At 41.7% G+C, this 2,500-nt stretch overlaps 3 non-coding genes across 3 annotated transcripts in view; all 3 read right to left on the bottom strand.

The window, feature by feature from the left end:
* LOC149093013 (large subunit ribosomal RNA) overlaps window positions 1-150 on the bottom strand; it is a 4,168-nt gene extending 4,018 nt beyond the window's left edge. Inside the window, exon 1 of the ribosomal RNA XR_016200447.1 lies at window positions 1-150. This exon is cut by the window's left edge and continues 4,018 nt beyond it. This is a non-coding gene — a ribosomal RNA (large subunit ribosomal RNA).
* A 476-nt stretch (window positions 151-626) lies between these two features.
* Window positions 627-781, bottom strand: LOC149093012 (5.8S ribosomal RNA). The gene has a single exon (XR_016200484.1). It is a non-coding gene; the product is annotated as a 5.8S ribosomal RNA (ribosomal RNA).
* A 487-nt stretch (window positions 782-1,268) lies between these two features.
* LOC149093011 (small subunit ribosomal RNA) overlaps window positions 1,269-2,500 on the bottom strand; it is a 2,170-nt gene continuing 938 nt past the window's right edge. The window contains exon 1 of the ribosomal RNA XR_016200376.1: window positions 1,269-2,500. This exon is cut by the window's right edge and continues 938 nt beyond it. This is a non-coding gene — a ribosomal RNA (small subunit ribosomal RNA).

Genomic DNA, 2,500 nt, shown 5'->3' with positions numbered 1-2,500 from the left:
CAGCACCGCTTTCCACCTTTCAATGGAAAACCTTTGCGCCGGACTCATCCCTTTTCACTCGCCGTTACTCAGGGAATCTCATTTGATTTCTTTTCCTCCGCTGAATTATATGCTTAAATTCGGCGGGTAACCTCACCTGATCTGAGATCAAAAATATTGATTAAGTTGATTAATGTTTATTTGTGTTGTTTGCAAGCAAGCAACGTAAATCTACTTTAATGTTTGCACAAATTTTGCCTTTGCATTACTTCTTAGGTCTGCTTTAACAGAATGAAATAGCTACTATTTGTACGATTTATACAAGTGCAAGAAGATTCATCAGTTAACAGGTTAGTTGATCACCATAGTTATCTGCTATACGACTTTAGCGTCGTCAGATAGGCGACTAACCTTAGAATCTCATGCTAGTATCTATTCATATATACTGCTTGCAGAGATGAAATATGCATTGTACACAAAATTTATCATGTGAAACAAGTAGATTTGAGATTCTCCTTACTAAATTGCAACGAATTGCAATTAAGAAAAGGAATAAAACATCAAGATTCATGCATATAAATATACAATCCTCTCAAAACAATGCATATATGGTAGTATGCAAGTGTTTTGTTGATTATTTTACATCTCAACTCTCAGACAGATGTGACCTCGGAAAAGACCCGAAAGCCGCAATGTGCGTTGGAAGCTCAAGTGCTCGGCGTGTCCTGCAATTCGCACCGATTATCGTAGCTAGCTACGTTCTTCATCGATTGGTAATTCGAGTGATCCACCGCTTGAAGATGTATCTTTGCCACCGTGGGACTTTTAATAAGTATCCTAAATCTGCATTGAGAGGGTTTGAAAACAATTGTATGCAGTTTATAAAAACCATAGTTGTCTTTACTTAGTTAGGCGAAGAAGTGTAAAACTTCCTTCTTTAAACCTTGCCGTCAGCATAAGCTGAAGACTTGATCAGGTACCAAGTATGTAGCAAGACAGGCTTTTCATTATAAACTACAATTGTTTTGCAAAAGAAATTATGGCTATCGTTAGATAACCCTCACTCTTTGTTGCATTGGATAATGAAAGATGGATGTATGAATGAACGAATGTAATGCAAATTAGAATCATGTTGCAATGGCTAAATGTTTGCAATAAACATTCACAATTGCGACTCTAATGCAAATACAATTCAATTGCATTCACCATATTAGCATCTACAATATCACTATGCAGAGTGTTTGATTGTTTGAAGGTTGTATTTCTCTTATAATAAGAGGGTAATACGTTAATGATCCTTCCGCAGGTTCACCTACGGAAACCTTGTTACGACTTTTACTTCCTCTAAATGATCAAGTTTGAACATCTTTCCAGCACAATCCGACCACTAGTTTCCCAATGGTCTGGATTGACCAGTCCGAAGTCCTCACTAAATCATTCAATCGGTAGTAGCGACGGGCGGTGTGTACAAAGGGCAGGGACGTAATCAACGCAAGCTAATGACTCACGCTTACTGGGAATTCCTCGTTCATGGGCAATAATTACAATGCCCAATCCCCATCACGAAATGGGTTCAAGCGGTTACCCACTCCTTTCGGAGCAGGAAACAGTATGCACGATGACCACTTCAGTGTAGCACGCGTGCGGCCCCGGACATCTAAGGGCATCACAGACCTGTTATTGCTCTGTTTCGTGCGGCTGCGAGCGCCGCTTGTCCCTCTAAGAAGTCCTTACAGTGCTACAGCATCCTTACCCTAGCCAATTCTGTAGGCTAATAGCAGCAGAGCCCTCAACAGCCGAAACCATCAAGAGATACTACCACCCACAGGTTGACTAAGGGGGAGTACTGCAGTGTAAACTGCAAGTCTATTTAGTAGGCTAGAGTCTCGTTCGTTATCGGAATTAACCAGACAAATCACTCCACCAACTAAGAACGGCCATGCACCACCACCCACTGAATCAAGAAAGAGCTCTCAATCTGTCAATCCTCTCAGTGTCCGGGCCGGGTGAGTTTTCCCGTGTTGAGTCAAATTAAGCCGCAAGCTCCACTCCTGGTGGTGCCCTTCCGTCAATTCCTTTAAGTTTCAGCTTTGCAACCATACTTCCCCCGGAACCCAAAAACTTTGGTTTCCCGGAAGCTTCCATTCGAGTCATGAAATTAGTTACTCAGAATGATCGCTGGTTGGCATCGTTTATGGTTAGAACTAGGGCGGTATCTGATCGCCTTCGAACCTCTAACTTTCGTTCTTGATTAATGAAAACATTCTTGGCAAATGCTTTCGCTGTAGTTTGTCTTGCGACGGTCCAAGAATTTCACCTCTAGCGCCGCAATACAAATGCCCCCGTCTGTCCCTCTTAATCATTACCTTGGATTCTTAAGACCAACAAAATAGAACCAAGGTCCTATTCCATTATTCCATGCAAGATCATTCAAGTTAAGGTAGTGGTACGCATCATATAGATGGTTGACCATACCGTTTTTAGGCACCTCTTTCGAGGTTTTGGACGCCTGCTTTGAGCA

This window comes from Tetranychus urticae, unplaced genomic scaffold (assembly GCF_039701765.1).
Source record: "Tetranychus urticae isolate SD_2017Ah unplaced genomic scaffold, NJAU_TeUrti_SD_1.0 Scaffold_4, whole genome shotgun sequence".
Lineage (NCBI taxonomy): Eukaryota > Metazoa > Arthropoda > Arachnida > Trombidiformes > Tetranychidae > Tetranychus > Tetranychus urticae.
Note: the sequence above shows the minus strand (reverse complement) of the source record. Positions and strands in the feature narration are given on the sequence as shown.